We start from the raw sequence: 24,780 nt of genomic DNA, 5'->3' as shown, positions 1-24,780 counted from the left end.
AACAAGATCTGGACAATATCTAGGCTTGTGCTGACAAGTGGCAAATAATGTTCATGCCACACAAATGCCAGACTAAGATCATCACGAATAAGAGACAATCTACCTACCACCCCTTGGCAGTCATTGGTGTTACCATCACGGAATCCTGCCCTATTGACATCCTGGGAGTTATCATTGACTAGAAACTCAACTGGACTCACCACATAAACACAGTGGCTACAAGAGCAGCTCAGAAGCTGGGGATACTGTGGCAAGTAACTCACCTCCTGACTCCTCAAAGCCTGATCATCACCTACATGGTACAAGTCAGGAGTGTGATGGAATATTCCCCACTTACCTGGATGACTGCAGCTCCAACAACACTCAAGAAGCTTGACACTCCCAGGGCAAAACAGCCCACCTGATTGGCACATCATCTACAAATATTCACTCTTTCTGACAATGCTCAGTAGTAGCAGTGTGTACCATCTACAAGATGCACTACAGGAATTCACTGAAGATCCTCAGACAGCACTTTCTAAACCCATGACCACTTCCATCTCAGGGGACAAGGGCAGCAGATATATGGGAACACCACCACCTTCAAGTTCCCCTCCAAGTCACTCACCATCCTGACTTGGAAATATATCAGCATTCCTTCACTGTCGCTGGTTCAAAATCATGGAATTCCCTCCCTACTGGCATTGTGTGTCAACCCACAGCAGGTGGATTGTAGCAGTTCGAGAAGGTAGTTCACCATCACCTTCTCAAGGGCAACTGGGGGATAGGCAAAAAATGCTGGCCAGCCAGTGAGGCCCACATCCAACAAAATGAATAAATAAAAGGCCACAATGACAGGCCAGGACCAAAGATCTAGTTAATGGTTACCTTCATGGTCAGTCTACAAGGTAACCAGTGAAGGTGAAGCCCCAGTGAGTGTGAGAACTAGATGGCAGTTGTGTTCCAGGAAAAGGAATAGATTAAGGAGAAAACTTAATCAATGGAAATAAACACAAATAAAGGGAAAATGGCAGGGAACAAAGACCATGGGAGACACCGTGGGTGAAGGTCACAAGGGGCATACTAGAGAGGGAAAAGCAGAGATCTCAGGAACAGAAACAAGTTTCAAACTTGAACCAGTCCAATCTAGTTGACATAAAGACAAATGAGAGAGGTGTGGGGTGCAAGTCCATACACACTATAGGAGGCAATCAATGGTTTACCAGATGCCAAACTGCTCAAAAACTCACTTGAATCTAGTTCATGAATGAAATGATTAAGCAGTGGATGTGGTGTATATAGACTTCAGCAAGGCATTTGATAAGGTCCCCCATGGTAGGCTCATTCAAAAGGTCAGGAGGAATGGGATACAGGGGAACTTAGCTGTCTGGATACAGAATTGGCTGGCCAACAGAAGACAGCGAGTGGTAGTAGAAGGAAAATATTCTGCCTGGAAGTCAGTGGTGAGTGGTGTTCCACAGGGCTCTGTCCTTGGGCCTCTACTGTTTGTAATTTTTATTAATGACTTGGATGAAGGGATTGAAGGATGGGTCAGCAAGTTTGCAAATGACACAAAGTTTGGATGTGTCATTGACAGTATAGAGGGCTGTTGTAGGCTGCAGCAGGACATTGACAAGATGCAGAGATGGGCTGAAAGGCGGCAGATGGAGTTCAACCTGGATAAATGCGAGGTGATGCATTTTGGAAGGTCAAATTTGAAAACTGAGTACAGGATTAAAGACAGGATTCTTGGCAGTGTGACGGAACAGAGGGATCTTGGTGTGCAGGTACATAGATCCCTTAAAATGGCCACCCAAGTGCGTCCAGTTCTGGTCGCCCTATTATAGGAAAGATGTGGATGCTTTGGAGCGGGTTCAAAGGAGGTTTACCAGGATGCTGCCTGGACTGGAGGACTTATCTTATGAGGAGAGGTTGACTGAGCTCGGACTTTTTTCATTGGAGAAAAGGAGGAGAAGAGGGGACCTAATTGTGATATACAAGATAGTGAGAGGCATAGATAGAGCCAGAGACTATTTCCCAGGGCAGAAATGACTAACACGAGGGGTCGTAGTTTTAAGTTGGTTGGAGGAAAGTATAGAGGGGATGTCAGAGGCGGGTTCTTTACACAGAGAGTTGTGAGAGCATGGAATGCGTTGTCAGCAGCATTTGTGGTGGCAGGGTCATTGGGGACATTTAAGAGACTCCTGGACATGCATATGGTCACAGAAATTTGAGGGTGCATACATGAGGATCAGTGGTCAGCACAACATCGTGGGCTGAAGGGCCTGTTCTGTGCTGTACTGTTCTATGTTCTATGTTCTATTTACTTTTCTGGAGAAGACATCATTGATTCATGTAATTAACCTTCACATTTCATCCCCTCAGTCACTCGGGTTACTTTTTTCTCCATTTCACTGGTACCAACATCCTTTCAGGACTAATTGGACATTTCAACTTGGAAAACTGTCATCTTGCCAAAACATAAACTAAAATCAGCTGACCCCTCCCCACAATTACAGTCCGAATTAAAAAACATCATCTTCATTACCTTTATCCTCGATGGAAACTTGTTTTTTTTCAGAGGTCCCTTTTTGTCCTTTCTTTCTTGCTTTCCCTGCATAAAGTTTCAATCTCAAGTTTAGACACTGACTGTCATATTTGAGAATATTTAGTGTGCTCTTGCTATCTTTGTAGCCAAGCTATTGCAGTATCAGAATGTTACAAGAACACAAGATATAGTGTTCAGTGTTCATTTTCAATATATTCATCCAGAAAGATCTGGAACTCCCTCATTATGAAATCAAGATTCCTTTGTTAAATAGTTTCAGAAATTTTCATCTTTTCCACTTTATAAATTTTATTCCTAAACTAATTTTTAAACTTTGTTTGCACCTAATTTTACTTCACAATTCAGGTTAAAAGGACAATGGCTAACATTCCGTGCAATCAATGCTAACAGTCCCCGCAAAGGCAAACCGAGCAGTCAAGTGTCACCATCGGTACCAGTGCTGTCCCATTCTGCAAACTGCACTGGTTTGGTGATTCCTTCATTCTCCAGCCTCCTGATTTCCGCCTCTACTTTTGCCTGCGAGGCAAATGGAACCAAGCAGGCCTTGCAAAATCTTGGAATTGTGTCCTGTCAACATATAAGTGGCTTTGGCCACTTTGATAGTCCAAAACCCTTCTTGAAATACTGCTGGGTATTTCACTAGAACTTCACTGAAGCAGCCATTTTCTACACAAAAAAATATTCACGCAATCAAGATGAACCGTTCTCAACCAATTCCGCTCCAGTAGTGTTAGGCATGAGCCTTTTCATGACCATCAAGGGTAGTGGACCAACTGCATCTCGAAGGGACCAGAACCAATGTCGTACCCTTAAATTTGCAATGGTTCTCCAGTGTATGTTCTCAGTCTGGCTGAGATCTTGTGCAAGCTTAAAAGTTGACCTCCGTGGTGACTGGGTGACCATTTAACCAAACGTTAATTTTAATTGGCTCTGATTTGGGTGTTACCAAGTAATTTAATTGTCTAATTCACATACAGGAGAAAGTTCCAAGGTGTACACTCACCTGGATACCAGCCAACCAGCTTTCTTACCGAAGTCAGGCCTTACAGGACTCCTTTACTGTCTTGAGTCCACAGATCAGCAGTAACTATGATGGCTTGTTGTACCAGATCCTGAAGAACTGTTTAGCCACTTGGCTGAAGCTTGGCTTTGCAAATGCTCACCCCACAGCACACAGCTGTTCAGTATCTACAGAGACCTGTTCCATCCACAGAGGCCCAGGCCTGCTCTCAGAGGAACAGTTCATCTGGAAAGGCGCAGGTGACTCTCAGGATCTCAGTCCAAAACACCAAAAAGTGAAAACAAATGCAAAAAAGAAAGTGCAGGCACTGAAAGCCAGAGTGCAAACGCTAGGGCCTGCCACAAAATCAGAATAGTCTTTTCTCAAAATAAAACAAAACAGAGTAACACACAGTCTGCAACCAGCCATTGAAACAACAGTTCCCCAGTGGGAACTGAAATACACCAGTAACAAACTGGCTATGTAGATCAGTCAGTTCAGGAATTAGGTCCCCAAAAACAAAACCACCAGCCAGCTCAAACTGAGGCCAGCCAGCTCGGGGTCAGTCCTTAACTGAGGAGATCAGGAACCTTGTAGTTAACAAGATCCAACTGGTTCTAATCACTACACACCCTTAAGTGTGCTTCCAGGTGCTATGATCCCAATAGTGTACAAGTCCAATAAGAATTAAACTTATTTGATAGACCTTAAGTTTTCTTTTTATGACTCACTGAACAAACTCAAACGAGGCTGCCAATGTTCTATTAACGCAGAACATAACTTTATTATGCAAAAGAAAGCAATCAAAGTTCTCTATGTATAAGTCAAATCAAAATGATTTTAACACAACGACATTGGTCCAAACTTTTCCCAAGCAATATAATTTTTCAGATATTCAATCCCAGTGAAGTGTTACTTCGACCTTAATTCTTTAATTTCAAATTTAACTTACTCATTTCAGATGTGATGACCTAGGCATTACTTTCCATTTAGATCTGATGGTCCAAAATTCTTTTCCATTCTTGAAAACTTTTACACAAACTCTCACAGATCAGAGACATCACAAACTAAAACTCTTCTGCTTGGGTGAAACTGCTCTGAACCTGAAAACTGAAACTGATTGTAACCTGAACTCCAACTTCAACTAGCTGTGTCCTCTGATCATTCATTATTTTGTATGTCATGAAACTGGCCATGACATCAATTAACTTTACAGCTATCTGGCTGAGCTTTTACCAAGTCACATGCTTTCTTGGGTGATATATTGATGTGGCTTTTCCAAATTACTCTCTAACCTCTTTAAAAACAAAATTATTTTATGGAACTGAAACTGAAATCTGTCTTCTCTCTATTTTAAAAATCTGAATTTACAGATGAAAATTACTATATATAAATTTCTGTAATACAAGTTTGAACAGGTATGGAGTTTTGGGCTGCTGCCGTGGGAGGACAGCATATCATCTCCAAGAGAATCTGATATGGACCTGCATTAACACTTTCCATTTTCATGGCCTATGATGGGATGAAGAGCCTTGCATAATGTTAACGAAATGGTCTAATACTCAACCGTTTTTCAGGGACTGATTCACTATGTGGGTTGGTTTACTTAAAACAGTTAATCACATTATAAGTTGTAATGCACACATTGTAACAAAGTAATCAACTTCTTTAAAAATAAAAACTGAAAGAACTATAGATACTGTATAGAACACAGAATATATTACATTACATTACATTACAGTGTGGAAACAGGCCCTTCGGCCCAACAAGTCCACACCGATCCGCCGAAGCGTAACCCACCCATACCCCTACATTTACCCCTTACCTAGCACTACGGGCAATTTAGCATGGTCAATTCACCTGACCTGCACATCCTTGGACTGTGGGAGGAAACCGGAGCGCCCGGAGGAAACCCATGCAGACACGGGAAGAACGTGCAAACTATTACAGTGCAATATAGGCCCTTTAGCCCTCGATGTTGTGCCGACCTATGGAATAAATCTGAAGCCCATCTATTCATTTTCATTCATATGTCTATCCAATGAACCTGCAACAGTCATTCTTGTCCCTGCTCTATCTGAAATGCCCACAACATCGAAATCCCAGATACCAACCCATGCTGCAAAGTTCACCCACCTTATTCTGGATGCTCCTAGCATTGAAGTAGACACACTTCAAACCACCTTCCTGCGTGCTGGTGAACTCTTGAGACCTTGAAACTATATTTCTGACCCCACTACTCTCAACCTCCTGGACACTGGAATCGCAATTTAGGTTCCCATCTCCCTGTCGAATTAGTTTAAACCCTCCCAAATAGCATTAGCAAATTCCCCCACCCCCGCCCAGGATATTGGCACCCCTCTGGTTCAGGTTTATATCAGAAACAAAAACAGAATTTGATGGAAAAGCTGAGCAGGTTTGGCAACAGCTGTGGCAACAGAAATCAGAGTTAACATTTCAGGTCCAGCGACCCTCCTTCAGAACTGATGGTAGCTAGGAAATTATAGTAGCTCAGTTTGGCAGGACTTGTGATGCAATGGTAGTGTGTTTGATATGCAAGTTCTGGTCATGTCACGTTCAGAAAGCTTTACTTCACTTCGCATTCACTCATTTTCCGCAAAACAAAACACTGAGCTTCCAGCTGTCTGCCACTTCAACACAACAGCCCTGTCTAACATCTGTCTCAGACTTTGCAGTGCTCCAGCAAAGCTCTGTGCAAAGTGGAAGAACACCACCTTATTTTCCACTTAGAGATTCCGCAGCCTTCTGGACTCAACATCCAATTCAATAACTTTAGGGCTTGAGCTCTCCTATGTCCTTGTCCCTACCCTCATATACCAGGCCTTGTTATCACATAGTCTGCTATTACACACAACCCATTGTTAGCCACCAACAGTCCCCATTAATAGCTATTCATCAACCTAGCCAGACAGTTACCCACTCCTTTGTCCAACTATTTATCTCTTTGCTTTCTATCCCCCACCTACCGTCTATTTCTTACCCCCTTCTCTACTTTTTGCATATAAACTGATATATTCCTAGCTACTATCAGTTCTGAGGAAGGGTCACTCGAATCCAAATGTTAACTATGATTTCTCTCCACAGATGCTGGCAGACCTGCTGAGCCTTTCCAGCAGTTTCTGTTTATGTGTTAATTGACTTCTATACTTAGAGACACACAAATAAACCAACAGGCAGAGTTACAACATTGTATACATTCAGCACATCGAATTATTAAAGACAGACTCTCTTAAAGGCAAGCCATAGAACCAAAATCTGCCTCCTTTCCAAATAAAGGTTTAAACACTTAAAATGACAAGTGAACCTAGGAGTCTCTGTAACACAAATAATTTGCTGATGCATTCGGACTCATGACGGCAATTTTAGTTGGAGGTGTTATAAGTGATACCAGCAGCAATATTATCTGTTATTGCCTCGTCCAGATTTTCTTCCAAGGACTGCAATTACTTTTCTAGATTTCTTTATCCTGATGTACTGCAGCCTGGCTTTGTTACACTTTGTTATCAAGTGGTTTTGAATGATTCAAAACTTCTTGGTATTTATTGTTTTGGTTCTTAAGATCTTGATTCTCATTTTGAAACTACTGGTTTTACACATTGGATTTGTCCAAAACTATCAAAGTTTTAGCCTTCTGTCAATCCAGTACATTTTTTTTCCTTCTTATCCTGCTTAAAAAACTGGTTAGTCTCTTCAGCATGTTCTTAGTTTTTTGCTTCCTTAGAAGCCTGGACTTTTTCAATTTGCTCCTTCAGTGGTTAATTGGTTCCCTTTGTATTCTTTCATTTGAACATCTTGCTGGCATTTATTTCTGAAAGGACATTTCAGAAAGTAGTTTTCAGCATCTTGTTACATACACTATGCATCCACATTTCTTTGTGGATCTATCCTATTTGCCAGCAGCGCTTTAAGCTCAAACTGATGTTTCTGTAGCTGCTCCTGCTAATTCTGATCTATTTTTTAGAACTATGGAATCACTATAGAGTGGAAGCAGGAAGAAGGAGGCCATTCAATCCCTGATTTGGCTCCCCATGGAGTAAGAGATGGAAATGTGTTGCTGGAAAAGCGCAGCAGGTCAGGCAGCATCTAGGGAACAGGAGAATCGACGTTTCGGGCATTAGCCCTTCTTCAGGAATGAGGAAAGTTGGTCCAGCAGGCTAAGATAAAAGATAGGGAGGAGGGACTTGGGGGAGGGGCATCGGAAATGTGATAGGTGGGAAAGAGGTCAAGGTGAGGGTGATAGGTCAGACTGGGGGGGGGGGGGAGAGGTGGAGTGGGAGGGGGAGTTGGCATGCTGTGCTACAGGTTGGTTGGGTTGGTTCGTCCGGGTGGCCCAGAGGTGCTCTCTGCATCGCTCCGCAAGTAGGCGGCCTGTCTCCCCAATATAGAGGAGGCATCATCGTGTGCAGAGGATGCAATAGATGATGTGTGTGGAGGTGCAGGTGAATCTGTGGCGGATATGGAAGTTTCCTTTGGGGCCTTGGAGGGAGGTGAGGGGGGGAGGTGTGGGCGCAAGTCTTGCACCTCCTGCGGTTGCAGGGGAAGGTGCCGGGAGTGGAGGTTGGGTTGGTGGGGGGTGTGGATTTGACGAGGGAGTCACGGAGGGAGTGGTCTTTACGGAATGCTGATAGGGGAGGGGAGGGAAATATATCCTTGGTGGTGGGGTCCGTTTGGAGGTGGTGGAATTACTCCCCATGGAGTAATCCAGCCAGTTTGAGACCCTGCTGTAATCCAGCATTTCTACGAATCGATTTCCTTGAAGGGCCCCTGAATTTTGAGGAATGGTCACCTGACTCAAAACATTAACTTTGATCTCTCTTCACAGATGCTGCCAGGTCTGCTGAGCTTTCTTAGCAACTTCTATTTTTGTTTCATTCCTTATTCCTTTCGTCCATTGTCTTAAATGTTTGAGAATCTACATTGTGTCTTGGTGCCCAGACCTAGTCACATCACTCAAAATAAGATCTATCCAGACCGTAATAGATGCAATGCTTAAAACCCTTGGACATTTTAAGCTTCGATTTGACTAGTTTAACACTGTTGATCGTGTAAATAGGCATTCTTTCCTTTCCACTTGCAGCACTTAACACATTGCTGCAGAAAGGTTTGTCTGACTTTCTTTTTTTTAAGATTACTAAAGATTACATTACAGTGTGGAAACAGGCCCTTTGGCCCAACAAGTCCACACCGATCCGCCGAAGCATAACCCACCCATACCCCTACATTTATCCCTTACCTAACACTACGGGCAATTTAGCATGGCCAATTCACCTGATCTGCACTTTCGTCAACTAATTTCTATATTCTCTTCAACTCATTTTGCAATTCTAACCAAAGGGTCACCAGCCTGCTGTATTAAGATTAGGTTAGATTCCCTACAGTATGGAATCAAGCCCTTTGACCCAAAAAGTCCACACCGACCCTCTGAAGAGTAAACCACCCAGAACTATTCCCCTACCCTATATTTACCCCAACTAATGCACCTAACACTATGGGCAATTTAGCATGGTTAATTCACCTGATCTTTGGATTGTGGGAAGAAATCAGAGCACCCGGAGGAAATCCTCGCAGATGTGGGGAGAATGTACAAACACCACACAGACAGTCACCTGAGGAATTGAACCTGGGTCAAACCAGCGCTAACCACTGAGCTGCCCCCGTGTCTGTCTGTGTGTGTCTCTGTCTCTCTGTCTCTCCCTCTCTGTCTGTCTGTCTCTCTCTCTGTCTCTCTCTCTCTCTCTCTCTCTTACTCACTCACTCTCTCTGTGTGTCTCTCTCTCTGTCTAGCTGGTGTTGAATGCATTGCTGCTCGATACTGGTTGCCTCACAGTCACTTGATGCTGCACTGAGGATTATTGTCTGGAGGAAGTTCCACTCTGAGAGTTGCTGGCCGATCTGATTGCCCAGATCATCTCTAATATCCCCACCGCCCTGCAATTAAAATATGGACACTCAGGGATGGGTCAGGGATTTCCCAGCCCTGTCTAAAGAACAAAGGTTCTGCCTTTATACTAAAAAGCAGGGAAGTTATGAGCTTAAGACTGCAGATTTTCACCAATTTATACATAATGGCAGCTGAACAAACAATCCATAGTCTAAAATGTGCTTAAGGCAAACACAGTCAATCTGATTACCTTCATGTTCCACTTTTGCTGTCCTATCAACTAAGAATTCTTCCACCACTTCTCCTTTTTCATTCCGTTCTGCAACAAGTATTAATTTCACATCAGTAAATTGAAAATGAAGCCTGGGTTTCTCAGCATGTATCTGTGAGAAAGATGAAAATACCCAGTGCCCACACCAGTAATAACCTGCATTGATATAGCATCATCAAGGAAGTTTAAAAAAAAGAACCACACACACAGTGTAATCAAGCAAAAACTTACTCTAACTCCAAAAAACCTCTAGGAAAACTTGGTCACTCAAATGGGGTTTAAAGAGCATTGACAAGGAGGAGGGAACTAACTAGAGACAGATTTCTCGGGAGGAAATTATGGCACTTTGTCAGCTGAAAGGGACAAGCTGAAATGGTGGCTGAGGTCAGCATTTGTTCTTCACCCCCAACTGCCACAGGGATACAGCAGCCTTCTTGCACCACTCCAATCCATGCCTACAATGTTGGAGAGGGAGTTCTAGCATTTTGACCCAGTGAAACTGAAGCAATGACAATATATTTCCAAGTCACGGAGGCACAGTGGTTAGCACTGCTGCCTCACAGCGCCAGAGACCCGGGTTCAATTCCCGCCTGGCGACTGACTGTGTGGAGTTTGCACATTCTCACCAGGTCTGTGTGGGTTTCCTCCGGGTGCTCCGGTTTCCTCCCACAGTCCAAAGATGTGCAGGTCAGGTGAATTGGCCATGCTAAATTGCCCGTAGTGTTAGGTACGGGGTAGATGTAGGAGTATGGGTGGGTTGCGCTTCGGCGGGACGGTGTGGACTTGTTGGGCCGAAGGGCCTGTTTCCACACTGTAAGTAATCTAATCTAATCTAATCTAAATTCAGGATGGTGTATGGCTTCGAGAGGAATTTGCAGAGGCTGGTGTTCCCATGTACCCGCTGCCCTTATCTTTCTAGATGAAAGCAGTCATGAGTTGGAAAGTATTGTCTGAGGAACCTTGGTGAATTTCTGCAGTGCATCTTGTAGATAGGATACACTGTTGATACTGAGTGTCGGTAGTGCAGAGAATGAATGGTGCTGTTCAAACTGAACAGGATGCTTTGTTCTGGACGGTGGAAAGCCTAGAGTGTTATTGAAAGTGTATCCATCCAAGCAAGTGGGGAGTGCTCCATCAACAGCTAACTTTTACCTTTGTCAATGGTGGACAGGCTTTGGGGAGACTGAAGGTGAGTTATTCATTGCAGTATTCCTAGTCCCTGACCTGCTCTTGCAGACACTATTTATATGGTGAGTCCAACTGAGTTTCTGGTCAATAGCAACTCCCAGGAACTTGATAGCAGGGAATTCAGTGATGGTAATGCCACTAAAGGGGTGGTGTTCAGAGAATTTTCTCTCTTCTTATTGATGGTCATTACCTCAGATTTGTGTGGTGTTTTGGTGGCAAAGGGGCAGGCGATCTGTGATAATTATCCTGTAATAAAGTTTCAAAGAATGGTTGGACCTAATGGAATGGAGGAAGAGATGATGGAAAAATTAATAAATAGCTGATTGGGTTTGAATTAGCTGTATAAACATAAGCAGCTGGGAATCAAGGATGTGTGTTTGTAGCTAACTAAAATAAAGATCTCATGTCAAAGCGAAACTTGAACTCCTTTTTAAATACAATTATCATTTACAGTATGACGTTGGCAGAAGGGGACGGCTGAGTCAAAATGTAATGTTTCAGGATATGATTTACCCACCACTATTTTCTGAAAATGAGTCTTTGAAGTTACAATGTCGGCGCTGTTATTTCTTTACCAAAGAGAAAACAAGTGTTAACACTTTTGTTACCATATAGAAACATAATAAGAATCAAGTGTCCGAGGAAGGGTCACCAGACCTGAAACATTACCTCTGATTTCTCTGCACAGATGTTGCCAGACCTGCTGAGCTTTTCCAACAACTTCTGTTTTTGTGTTCCTGATTTACAGCATCTGCAGTTCTTTCGGTTTTTATTTGTTAAGAATCAAAGTTTTTGTGAAATTACAGCCAATCACTTAAGCACAATGAAGATTTGGACAGATTATTAATTTTCCCGGACAAAAACTGATCAAAAATATGACTTAGTGACAGTTTATCAATGTGGTCAGACTTTGACAAATTTAGAAGGAATGAGTACAGTACTATGGAAGAGGATGTAATTGAATTCAGTAAGTTGTATATAAGACTGTGGAGCTTCATTTTGGAAATTTCCCAAACTGTGATGGCATTTAATTTATTGGCAGTGCCAAAGTATCAGACAGACTTCTAATGTTGATAGGAGTTGTGATCACCTGATGAAGGGGCAGCGTTCCGAAAGCTAGTGCTTCTAATTAAACCTGTTGGACTATAACTTGGTGATGTGCGATTTTTAACTTTGTACACCCCAGTCCAACACCGGCATCTCCAAATCGTGACTGGAAAAGGCTGATTAAAATACTACCTAGACTCTCGGAGTAAAAAGGATTGGAAACAAAGTTAAGGAATTTGAGAGTTCCACCAGTTTCTGATTTGGGGATAACAACACACTAAAATCTTTTTAAAATAGTTGAATCAATAATTTTGTGAGCATAAATGTGTCCAGTGAAATACCGTTTATTGAGTCAACCATTGATCGAGAAAGCACAGATGAGACTCAATCTGGAAAATGACAAAGCTATGACATTTTGGAAAATCTGTGAATTTGCATTGTGCATAATCAGACCACTATGGTACTCCTTCAATGGAACATAAAGACTCTAAACTAAGCTTTATTGACATTGCGGTAGAGGTTTTGAAGGCAAAAAGCCAGTTCTGCCAAAATTACATAAGCAATTTGTCCATTCAAGTTCTAAAAAGTTAATATTTTCAGTAAAATCAAGAATAAGGGAAGACTTCCCGCCTCAGGCGACTGACTGTGTGGAGTTTGCACGTTCTCCCCGTGTCTGCGTGGGTTTCCTCCGGGTGCTCCGGTTTCCTCCCACAGTCCAAAAGATGTGCAGGGTCAGGTGAATTGGCCATGCTAAATTGCCCGTAGTGTTAGGTAAGGGGTAAATGTAGGGGTATGGGTGGGTTTCGCTTCGGCGGGTCGGTGTGGACTTGTTGGGCCGAAGGGCCTGTTTCCACACTGTAATCTAATCTAATGTAATCTAATCTAAAAACTTGTATGATAATCTCATGGAAGGGAAAAGTGATAAATGTGAGATTTGTAAGAAACATAGCCCATTGCAAGCAATTTCAATGAGGTGGTAGTTATGGATTTAAATGTATGAGATAAAGAAGAAAAGTATTTTCATTTGACAGTTTGTAGATTTAAGAACTAGATTTTGTCAGTCAATAATAATGCATAATAAAGATTAAAAAAAAGTTGATAATGTAATGGAAAGTTGGGTAACGACTGGACTTGGACACTAGTAAAATTTCTCACTGATAATGGATGAGAGTTTGCTCATGAATTTGGAGGTAGGTGTGTGAATATGAACATAATAGTAATGAATACGACAGCAGAACGTCTTTTTATCAATCCTTTTAGTATGAGAGGAAACATGCAGTGATGTACAAAATGGTTCATAAAAAATTGATAGATCGACCAATATGTTAATTATCATCTGCACTAATGTGGACTATACTTGCTAAGAATTGGTGGCAAACAGTTGGAGAATATGGTCCATATCAATTAGTTTTCTGTTGGAATCTGTGGAAGAATAAAATGTTTTGAAAGCTATAATGAAGGACAGAGTAGTTCGAGGTTTAAAAATTTAGTATTACTAACAGCTAGTAAGCAAAAAGAAACCTGCAGCTTAAACAAGCAGACATCTTTTGGCCAGGATCCATGGGAAAGCAGATGGCCTGGGAAAGAACAGGCAGTCCCAGTGAACTGCACCAGTATTCACTTGCTATCAGGCAGGCCTGTTATCACAATTTTGTAACTACGTACTGCTTGCTGAGTAGTCACGCAAAGATTTTCCCATGTTTATGTTATTAAAAGGTTGTATTTTGAATCACTTGCTGGAGTTATTACCTATAATGTGAATCAGTACTCACTGCTTGCATCCTAGAACAATAAAGATTGGTTTGGACAAAGGAATCATTTATCTAAGTCTCATTTCTGAATGATAAAAGACTTCAACAAATCCTAAAACTCCAAAAGGAGTGAGTGATCAGCCTTTGGCTAGGGAATTAGTCCAACATTTTCCAGAGCATTTGAATGTACTGCATGAGGAGAGGCTCTCATTAAAGCAGTGGTCTCAAAGAAATTGGCAAAAGTTCATATATTTATTGGTAAAGATGGAAAAATAATAAGTGCAAACCATAGGAATCAGACCGTTTGGGTACAAACTTGCATATTCTAAAGGAGTTATATAAAATAGTGAGGTACCAAGTATATCTCATAAGCAAATGTTGCGTAGCTATGAGGATCAAACAATCACTATTGACAGTTTGTCTGATGATTTGGCTTTGATAGTACAAGTGAGACCATTGGTCCCAAAGGACAAAAGCTTAAGCTGGATACTAAAGGCAAATATTTAGCAGAATGGGTTAGTCAATGGAGAAATGTGACTATTATAAGTACAGCCAGGAAGGTCATTGGGAAATATAAAACCTGGATGAATGTAAACCATGAGGAATTACACTCATGAATTGGAAAATGAAATACAAATATTGGAAGCAAGAAAACAGTGTAAGATCAAACAATGGATTTGGGAATGAACATGCTGCTGGAAAGAGAGTACAAGCCATTGAAAGGAATCCTATTAATAGGCATTGATGTCAAACAGTAGCAATTCAGAAAGAGACAGAAAGCAATATAGAGTTTGACAAGGAAAAACAGAATGACCAAACGGGAAACTGAAGCCCATGTGACTGAAAAGTCTAAAATGGTCAAAAATTCTAAGAGACAAGTTAAGAAAGGCTGCCAAACAGAAACAAATATGTAACTGGAGAGAATTAAGGTGCACAAAGAGGTATTAGGTAGGGGACAACCAGCCTATTGAGACTCCTGATGAAACTTACAAAACTAAAGCAAGACTAGTGGAATGAGATTTCGGTGTAAAACTGAGGGGCCAAAGTATAATGATAGATTCGCCAATAGCAGGAAAAGCAATTCAGCTTTTTGGCTTTGTCGTCAATGAATAATTGTAAGTATAAATCAAATGATAATAAAGAGGCATTTCTGGAAGGAGATCAACTCAAGATGGAAGAGATTCTTTGTCATCCATTTACTCTGGAAGTTATATAGATGTATATATGGCCTACAGATGTATATTTGACCTATAGATGTATATATGACTGACAGATGACTCTAGATTTTGACACTTCAGTAATATCTGTCTTGCTAAAGTTGGGGTGAGTTAGAAACAGATCCTGCCATGACTTTTTAGCACCACGGGACAGCTTTCAGGCATGTTTATGATGCACATAGATTTTTTTTGAGGAATGGAGCAGTGAATTTGAAAATGTCATAAGTGGGCTTAAAGCAGAACTTAAAATTGGAAGTTAGGCTTTTGGGGGCTTGGATTGGAAATTAGGCAGAATATATCAACAGTTAATTTGCTTCGGCAGAATTGTTTGGAGAACGTTAGCTCCATTGCTACTGGTCAAAGTAGGGTTTCATATAAAGGTTCATTTAAAATCACGAGCTTTCGGAATGCTGCTCATTTGTCAGGTGAAGTCAGAAAGCTGTAATACCGCGGACACTGTGAATGCAAAAACTTCAGTTTCTTAGTAGGTTGGGAAGCTAAAAAGACCAGAAGAGTTGTAAACCGTACCTTAGTGGCAGAGACCTCTGCTCTTGGTGAGGCAGTAAATATGGCACTTTTCTTATTGAAAATATTGGAAGAACTTCTGAAAAGGGGGTCAGTAGCAATATCCATTAGGTGCCACATCAATGATAAGTCATAACATGATAATGTACAATTAACGAAATGTGAGTGTCGATATTGCAGCTTTGAGAAAGATGGAGAGAGCTCCAAACTGAAATTGGTCAACAGCAGCAGCAGCCTGATTGTTTTCCAAAGATAGCAACGAGTTCTAAAAAAAAACTGTTGGATATAATGGAAAAAAAGATGCTTAGAACTGAAAAGGGGGATATAATCTATTTTTATTTTGTATGTGTTGTTTTTAATATTATTATATTGATTTATCTGAAAAAGAAAATATGGTCTGAAGGAAGACTTGAGACTGATGGAATGAGGGTGATGGATGTATTAATGAATTGTGTCTGAATTGGTTATTGGTTATATAGGGAGCTAGTAATCAGAGAACAGTGAGATTTATGGAGTGTGGTGAACTGAAATAACACTCACATAAAAAATGTGAACTTCAATTTTCCTGGAATGCAGAATATCTTTTGGAGTATAAAAACCATGGCATGGGACTATAATCCAAAACTCCATATTAATGTTCTGAGAACATGGATTTGAATGTAACGGGGAACTGGAACTCCACAGTAGGCTTGTGACTCACTGTCAAGGGCAAACCAAAGAGGTCAGTATTTCAGATATGAAACATGTCGCCTTAGCTCAAAGACCTGTCTTTCGGAACCATTTTAGGAGTAATTTTCCTGAAAACTTTGGATTCCAAAGATGCTTGGAGGTGACAAAAATTGGTTCCGAAGGTGAAGCAGTAACTTTTCATGTTTAGTCTAAAAAGGAGGTATAACCTGCCTCAGGAATAGCTGTCTGGCAGCTCTTGAAGCAGCTGGTTGGCTGTGAGGAATCTGTTAACATTCATACAGAAATTGGCAGCTCACTCCCAAGCTCTGTTAATTGTGAACAGGTGGACTAGATTAAATACATTGCTGAGGAATTCAATACAAATTTAATAGCACTTTTTAACTGGTCATTTGTTGCCCATTTTCAAGGGATATATTGGCATCACTGAATACCAGCTTTCTTTCAACCATCCCTAATTGCCTTAGAACAGGGTAGGCGTTTTGGAGGGAAGTTAAGAGCCAACCAAATTGTGGTGGGCCTGAACTCGTGTAGACCTGACCAGGTGAAGACAGCAGATTTCCTTCCTTATTAGACATTAGTGAACCAGATGGGTTTTCAGAACAACTGATAGTTTAATCATGACAATTAATGACAATAGCTTTCCTATTCCAGATATTAGTTAACCAGATGTTTATTAACCAGAGTTAAATTCCACCAGCTCCCATGATAAGAAGAATCCAGTCTTGAAAACTGACTGACACTAAAACAGAGTTTTCTTTGAGGAATTGAAGGAGGATGAGTTCAGCCATAGCAACACAGAGGGCTAAGGACAAGGTGGTAAGAAGGATGAGGTGACCTCTTCCTCCCCGTCCCTACTTTAGATCCAGATATCCCTCCTCCCCCACATTATGATCCCCAGTATTCCTGAACCTGTAATGTCTCTCACTGAGTCCCTGGGCATGTCACTATATCAAGCAGCAGACATCACACTTACAGTTGAAGTGTGTCAAAGGAGCCCAGACATAGTCCTCTACAGAAATTTTGTTGACTTAGCACTGCTGAGTTAAACCCACAGGTGTCAGTTTTAACATCACCAAGTTCAAGCCATAGTCATCAGTGATTTGTTATGTGCTAAAGCCAGACTTTCAAACTAATATTGTTAAGTAACGTATCAATTACTTAGCCATTGCTTCTAACCATTCACCAAAATAATCCAAATGATGTTGTTCTTAGGAATTTCTGTTAATGAGTTCTGATCATTGCTGTAACTGGAAGAAATCTCTCTTACCTTTGAAATCAAAGGCCAACCTTGGTAGGTTGAAGGGTATGTCCACTTCTTCCTTTCCTGAAGACAGAAAGAGAACAGACAAGGTTATAGTGTGGTATTGGTACAGCAGTAACCATAAGCAGGAATGGATGGAGTGCATAAGTATAAGAATGCACTGGCCAATAAGATTTAATAAGATTTAAAACAGGATTTAAGCAAAATATTAAAAATAAGATTTAAAATAAATTTTAAAAAATCATCATACGTCTGCATGCAGCATGATTGGTCTGGTGGCATAAATAAGTGAATACGACAAAGTCTGCTGCATATATTTTAATTCATTTTATTGGGAAAAGGACATCACTGGCTGGCCAACATTTATTGCCTCACTCTAGTTGCAGTGAGCTGCCTTCTTGAACTGTTGCAGGTCACCTGCTGTGGGTTGACCCACAATGCCATTAGAGAGGAAATTCCAGGATTTTGACCTAGCAAAAGTGAAGGAACAGTGATGCATTCCCAAGTCAGGATGGTGAGTGGCTTTGAGGGGAAGTTAAATTGGGTGGTACTCCCATGTTTCTGCTGCCTTTATCCTTCCAGATGGAAGTGGTCATGGGTTTGGAAGATGCTGCTTCGGGATCTTTGATAATTTCTGCAGTGTATCTTATAGACTGTACACGTTACTGCTACTGAGCATCAATGGTGGAGGGAGAGGACATTTATAGATGTCATGCCAATCATGCATGCTGCTACGTCCTGGATGGTATCAAGCTTATTGAGTGTATTTGGAGCCTCACCAATTCAGCCATCTCCTGACTTGTGCTTTGTCGATGATGGACAGACTTTGAGCAGTCAGGAGGTGAGTTATCCACAGCAGTTTTCATAAACTCTGACCTGCTTTTGTAGCCACTGTGCTGATATGGTGAGTCCAGATGAGTTTTTTGCGAATAATAATCCCCAGGATGTTGATAGTGGGAGTTTCAGTAATGGTAACATCACTGAGTGTCAGGGGGCAGTGATTACATTGTCTCTTATTGGTAATGGTCACAGCCTGGCATTTATTTGGTATGAATGCTACTTGTCAAAAAGTGTGGCACTGGATAAAGCACAGAAGGTCAGGCAGCATCCAAGGACCAGGAGAGTCGACGTTTCGGGCATAAGTTCTTTATCAGGAATATAGGGGTGGGGGTGGGGGGGGGGGTTGGTGGTGAAGGTAGATGGGATGACAATAGGTGGATGCAGTTGAGAGATGACTATGATGGGTCAGTGGGGAGGTTGGAGCAGATAGATGGGAAGGAAGATGGTCAGGTAGGTCAGGTTAAGAGGGCAGTGCTGCGTTGGAGGGTTGTATCTGGGATGAGGTGGGCACTGGGGAGATTTGGAAACTGATGAAGTCAATGTTGATGTTGTATGGTTGTAGGGTCCCATGCCAGAAGATGAGGTGTTCTTCCTCCAGTCAATGGGTGATTTGATGGTGGAGGAGGGCCAGGATTTGCATGTTCTTGGGTGAGTAGGAGGGGTAGTTGAAGTAGTTGGCCACAGGATGGTGGGCTTTTTTGGTGCTTGCAGACCAGAGGTGTTCCCTGAAAAATTCCACGAGTTGATGCATGGTCTTGCTGATGTAGAGGAGACCACATCGAGAGCAATGGATTTAGTAAATGAAGTGGGAGGATGTGTAGGAGAATCTCTGCTGCATTTGAAATGATCCTTTAAGACCTTGGACAGAGGAGGAGGGAGGTGTGGATGCATGTTTTGCACCTCGAGGGGCAGCTGGGGAAGGTGCTGGGTGCAGAGGATGGGTTGGTGTGGATCATGGAGGGAATAGTCTCTGCGGAATGCAGATGGGGTAGGGAGGGGAAATATATTTTCAGTGGTGGGGTCTGACTGTAGGTGATGAAAATGGTGGAGGATAGTGTGCTATATCTTGCCACTTGTGAGCCCAAGCCTGGATATTATCCAGATCTTGTTGTATTTAAAGATGGACTGCTTCAATATCTGAGGAGTCACAAATGGTGCTGAACATTGTCCAATCATCAGTGAACATCCCCATTTCTGACCTTAAGATGGAAGGAAGGTCATTGATGAAGCAGCTGAAAATGGTTGGGCCAAGGACACTACATTGAGAAACTGCTGCAGAGATGCCCTGGAGCTGAGATGAGGGTCTCAATGCATTAGGTGAGGGGAAAGGTTGAGAAGGAGAGTCCTCCATTGTAACCTCAGCCAGTGCAGCAACTGAAGCCATGCTGTTAGTGTCACTCTGCGCAGGTAAAACCAGCTGCCCATCCAACAGAGCTAAGCGACACCCATTAGTACGATATAACCATCACAGAGCCATGGTTGCTAAGTGACCAGGACAAGCATCTAAGGATCCAAAGATCAGCAGATCAACCTTCAATGTGATTTTTATGATTATACAAGGTAAACGCCAAGAAATAACGGAGGCATGTCAGAAAAGTACCACAACAATTAATTTAGGATTAAATGAATCAAATTAACAAAAATAGTGTGGAGGATTCATCCACAGTCTATACAGGAGAGTTTCCTGAAACAATGCTATTATCATATTATAATATCTCAATTAGACAGGTTATAAGACATGGTTATGACTAAAGAGACTTGGTTAATTATTTTAATGTCAAAATTTCTCTATGTAAGCATGATTCAGTTTGACGTTTAAAAACATTTGTCTAAAACTTATTTCAGAAACTTTAATTAAATCCAATGCAAGTGTAGGAGACCAGAGTTAATGAAAGAGAAATGGGAAACAAACAAAAAACATGCGGTAGAGATACAGTAGCAAGAGACATTTCATAATTCTCAACAAAAATGTATTCTATAGTCTTTAGGGTTTGGATGGAGAGGAATTTGTTAAGTGTGTACAAGAAACGTTTCTGATTCAGAATGTGGATGTACCTACTGGAGAAGGTGCAAAACTTGACCTATTCTTGGGAAATAATGCAGGGCAGGTGACTGAGGTGTCAGTGGGGAGCACTTTGGGGCCAGTGACTATAATTCTATTAGTTTTAAAATAGTGATGGAAAAAGATAGACCAGATTCAAAAGTTGAAGTTCTAAATTGGAGAAAGGCCAATTTTGACGGTATTAGGCAAGAACTTTTGAAAGTTGATCGAGGGCAGATGTTCGCAGGTAAAGGGACAGTTGGGAAATGGGAAGCCTTCAGAATGAGATAATAAGAGTCCAGAGACAGTATATTCCTGTTAGGGTGAAAGGAAAGGCTGGTAGGTATAGGGAATGTTGGATGACTAAAGAAATTGAGGGTTTGGTTAAGAAAAAGAAGGAAGCATATGTTAGGTATAGACAGGATAGATCGAGTGAATCCTTAGAAGAGTATAAAGGCAGTAGGAGTATACTTAAGAAGGAAATCAGGAGGGCAAAAAGGGGAGATGAGATAGCTTTGGCAAATAGAGTTAAGGAGAATCCAAAAGGTTTTGACAAATACATGAAGGACAAAAGGGTAACTAGGAAGAAAATAGGGCCCCTCAAAGATCAGCAAGGCGGCCTTTGTGTGGAGCCGCAGGAGATGGCGGAGATAATAAACAAGTATTTTGCATCAGTATTTACTGTGGAAAAGGCCACGGAAGATTTAGAATGTAGGGAAATAGATGGTGGCATCTGGAAAAATGTCGATATTACAGAGGAGAAAGTGCTGAATGTCTTGAAACGCATAAATTAGATAAATCCCCAGGACTCAATGGGAAGCTAGGGAAGTGATTACTGGGCCTCTTGCTGAGATATTTATATCATCGATAGTCACAGGTGAGGTCCTAGAAGACTGGAGGTTGGCTAACGTGGTGCCACTGTTTAAGAAGGTTGCTAAGGACAAGTCAGGAAACTATAGGCCAGTGAGCCTGATGTCGGTGGTGGGCAAGTTGGAGGGAATCCTGAGCGAGAGGATGTACATGCATTTGGAAAGGCAAGGACTGATTAGGGATAGTCAACATAGCTTTGTGTGTGGGAATTCATGTCTCACAAACTTGATTGAGTTTTTTGAAGAAGTAACAAAGAGGAAAGATGAGGGCAGAGCTGTAGATGTGATCTATATGGACTTCAGTAAGGCTTTCGATAAGGTTCCCCATGGGAGACTAGTTAGCAAGGTTAGATCTCATGGAATACAGGGAGAATTCATGGGCGGCACGGTGGCACAGTGGTTAGCACTGCTGCCTCACAGCGCCTGAGACCCGGGTTCAATTCCTGCCTCAGGCGACCCACTGTGTGGAGTTTGCATGTTCTCCCCGTGTCTGCGTGGGTTTCCTCCGGGTGCTCCGGTTTCCTCCCACAGTCCAAAGATGTGCAGGACAGGTGAATTGGCTATGCTAATTTGCCCGTAGTGTTAGGTAAGGGGTAGATGTGTAGGGGTATGGGTGGGTGACGCTTCGGCGGGGCGGTGTGGACTTGTTTCCACACTGTGAGTAATCTAATCTAATCTAAACTCGCCACTTGGATACAGAACTGGCTCAAAGGTAGAAGACAGAGGATGGTGGTGGAGGGTTGTTTTTCAGACTGGAGGCCTGTGACCAGTGGAGTGCTAGAAGGATCAGTGCTGAGTCTACTACTTTTCATCATTCATATAAATGATTTGTATGTGAGCATGAGAGGTATAGTTAGTAAGTTTTCAGATGACACCTAAATTGAAGGTGTAGTGGACAGCGAAGAAGAGATGTTGATCAGATGGGCCAATGTGCTGGGAAGTGGCAGATGGAGTTTAATTCAGATAAATGCGAGGTGCTGCACTTTGGGAAGGCAAACCTTAGCAGGACTTATACACTTAATGGTAAGGTCCTAGGGAGTGTTGCTGAACAAGGAGACCTTGGAGCGCTAGTTCATAGCTCCTTGAAAGTAGAGTTGCAGGTAGTTAGGATAGTGAAGAAGGCATTTGTTATGCTTAACTTTATTGGTCAGAGTATTGAGTACAGGAGTTGGGAGGTCATGTTGCAACTGTACAAGACATGGGTTAGTGCAATTTTGGAATATTGCATGCAATTCTGGTCTCCTTCCTATTGGAAAGATGTTGTGAAACTTGAAAGGGTCCAGAAAAGATTTACAAGGATGTTGCCAGGGTTGGAGGATTTGAGCTATAGGGAGAGGCTGAACAGGCTGGGGCTGTTTTCCCTGGAGCGTCGGAGGCTGAGGGGTGACCTTATAGAGGTTTATAAAATCATGAGGGTCATGGATAGGATAAATAGACAAAGTCTTTTCCCTGGGTCGGGGATTCCAGAACTTGAGGGCATAGGTTGAGAGTGAGAGGGGAACGATATAAAAGACACTGAAGGGGCAACCTTCTCACGCAGACGGTGGTATGTGTATGGAATGAGCAGCCAGAAGAAGTGATGGAGACTGGTACAATTTCAATATTTAAAAGCCATCTGGATGGGTATATGAATAGGAAGGGTTTGGAGGGATATAGGCTGGGTGCTGGCAGGTGGGACTAGATTGGGTTGGGATATCTGGTCGGCTTTGACGAGTTGGAACAAAGGGTCTGTTTCCATGCTGTACATCTCTATAACTCTATGACTTTAAGAAAGATTCTGAAAAATTTGCAAGCCTGTGACTAACTAAGCAAGTAAAGCAATGTATCAAATTACAGGAAATATGTACAATGCTGCCAAAAGTTGTGGGAAGCCAGAAAGTTGAGAACTTAAATTAGCAAGGGTAATGCCTGAAATGTTGACTCTCTTGCTCTTCAGATGCTGCCTAAACTGCTATGCTTTTTCCAGTGCCACACTTAATCAAGTCTGAGTCTCCAGAATCTGCAGTGTTCACTCTTTCCTACCTAAGACTGACCAGTCCTTTTGACCTTAAAGAGGTTGGTGGTAGATGGATCTTTCAAAATACCTAGGTTTCTGGACAGGTAATATTGGATTGGAAAAATGTGTTCAGGAGGGAGAAAGACAAAGTAGGAGACTGTCAAACATCTAACATCTGTCATTGGGATCCGCTACTGAGGAAGTGTTTGCAGCACATTTAGGAAATCATAAGGCAGAGTCAACATGGTTTTGTGAAAACACAATTATGTTGGACAAATTTCATTTCTTTGAGGGTATAGCAGCAAGTTGGAAAAAAGGAAACCAATGGATGTGGTATACAGGTCATTTTGCTATAACTTGCAGTTCGTTAACACAAATTCGCTGCAGAGCAATTGAAGAATTGGGGTCACTGTTTCTAAAGTGCAAACTTTTAAAACATGTGTTGGTTGTAATGCGATTAAATAGCTAACACTTTAAGTTCTGTTCCTAAAGTGTGAATTTTCTACAATGCGGTGTTACACAAGAATACAACCACCACATTATTGAAGAACTAACTGCATTTGGATTTCCAAAAAAAAGGATTCAATAAGATGGGGTATAAAATGCTTTTGCACAAGCTAATGGGAATGATATATTCACATGTTTGGAGGATAGTTCAATGAACAAGTAACAATGGATGGGAATAATAAATATTGAACGTTTTGCAGCTCTATGTTGTTGTTTGTAAATTTAAGTTTAGACATGCAATTTGAAGAAAAATGTCACAGAAAATCTATTTATTTTCAATGTTCTTGGAGCAACAGAACAGATTTAATTATTAGCAAACTATTGGAACAGCAGGGAATAAACAACTAGAAATGCCAGAATAATTACTAATTTAAAACAATGCTTATTAAAAATTTTAACCTACAATGCGAACAAATATACTGTGTAAAAAAAAACAAACCTGTGTCATCGCTACGCTCCACGAAAGGGTTTTCTGTTTCAAGCAAAGACCTTTCTGTGAAATTGTAATTAAAGTAAATTCAGAATTTTCATTAAATCATGCTGCTTAATTTAAACTAGAAAAAGAAATCTCCATTTATAGCACCAATAGACTTCAAGGGTAATCCCTTATATACTGCAATATATGACTGGACAATATGCATTAATGCTGTCTAAATATTGACTCACACTCATGGACACCCAGACACATAGACATTCTCTTTGAGATGAAAAATGTGTTGCTGGAAAAGCGCAGCAGGTCAGGCAGCATCCAAGGAGCAGGAGAATCGATGTTTCGGGCATAAGACCTTCTTCAGGAATGAGGAAGGTGTGCCAAGCAGGCTAAGATAAAAGGTAGGGAGGAGAGACTTGGGAATGCAATAGGTGGAAGGAGGTTAAGGTGAGGGTGATAGGCCGGAGAGGGGGTGGGGGCTGAGAGGTCGGGAAGAAGATTGCAGGTCAAGAAGGCAGTGCTGAGTCCGAGGGTTGGGACTGAGATAAGGTGGGGGGAGGGGAAATGAGGAAGCTGGAGAAATCTGCATTCATCCCTTATGGTTGGAGGGTTCCTAGGTGGAAGATGAGGCACTCTTTCTCCAGGCATCGTGTTGCCATGGTCTGGCGATGGAGGAGGCCAAGGACCTGCATGTCCT

At 41.8% G+C, this 24,780-nt stretch overlaps 1 protein-coding gene across 1 annotated transcript in view; it reads right to left on the bottom strand.

The window, feature by feature from the left end:
- LOC122556265 (kyphoscoliosis peptidase-like) overlaps positions 1-24,141 on the bottom strand; it is a 106,820-nt gene extending 82,679 nt beyond the window's left edge. The window contains exons 1-3 of the mRNA XM_043702892.1: positions 24,093-24,141; positions 17,407-17,463; positions 9,701-9,769 (exon numbers count right to left, since the gene is read on the bottom strand). The gene's annotated coding sequence lies outside the window, so the exon portion shown is untranslated. The remainder of the gene's footprint in view (positions 1-9,700; positions 9,770-17,406; positions 17,464-24,092) is intronic.
- Positions 24,142-24,780: the final 639 nt, after the last annotated feature.

Source organism: Chiloscyllium plagiosum, chromosome 13 (assembly GCF_004010195.1).
Source record: "Chiloscyllium plagiosum isolate BGI_BamShark_2017 chromosome 13, ASM401019v2, whole genome shotgun sequence".
NCBI lineage: Eukaryota > Metazoa > Chordata > Chondrichthyes > Orectolobiformes > Hemiscylliidae > Chiloscyllium > Chiloscyllium plagiosum.
Note: the sequence above shows the minus strand (reverse complement) of the source record. Positions and strands in the feature narration are given on the sequence as shown.